This window comes from Penaeus monodon, chromosome 21 (genome assembly GCF_015228065.2).
Source record: "Penaeus monodon isolate SGIC_2016 chromosome 21, NSTDA_Pmon_1, whole genome shotgun sequence".
Taxonomy (NCBI): Eukaryota; Metazoa; Arthropoda; class Malacostraca; order Decapoda; family Penaeidae; genus Penaeus; species Penaeus monodon.
This window is the reverse complement of record NC_051406.1, coordinates 39570042-39570455: the sequence shown is the minus strand read 5'-3', so window position 1 is coordinate 39570455 and position 414 is coordinate 39570042. Positions and strand designations below refer to the sequence as shown.

The following is a 414-nucleotide window of genomic DNA, read 5'->3' as shown; positions in this document are numbered from 1 at the left end:
TGTTTTCCGAATCACAGACACGACGTAATAAATAAAACCAAACTAAATCCACCACTGGCACAAATAAATCCACCAAAAAAAAATTAATCCACCACACAAATAAAACCCAACAAACCAAATACAAATAAATAAATCCAACACTGGCGGGGTTTTCTTTACACACAAATCGGGTTTTCAAATCACTTAAAAAAAACCACACCGGGCTACACCAATCCATCACTCTACATCCTGGCTCGGAACACCAAAACACCGTCGGAATAGCGTTTAAAATCACCTGTAATTTCCAAAGGGCACGATTTGCACACGTATAACAGAGCGACGCACTTCTGAACACTTCTGAACAGCGAGCGACACCGTGCTCTCGCTACGGGCGTCTCCCCTCAACTGGGGCCTCCTCGCGTCCCCAGCCCGGCC

The 414-nt window shown here is 45.4% G+C and overlaps 1 long non-coding RNA gene across 1 annotated transcript in view; it reads right to left on the bottom strand.

The window, feature by feature from the left end:
• The window catches only part of LOC119586484, a 12178-nt gene extending 11780 nt beyond the window's left edge, over positions 1 to 398 (bottom strand). Inside the window, exon 1 of the long non-coding RNA XR_005229954.1 lies at positions 275 to 398. This is a non-coding gene — a long non-coding RNA (uncharacterized LOC119586484). The remainder of the gene's footprint in view (positions 1 to 274) is intronic.
• Between the last annotated feature and the right edge of the window lie 16 nt (positions 399 to 414).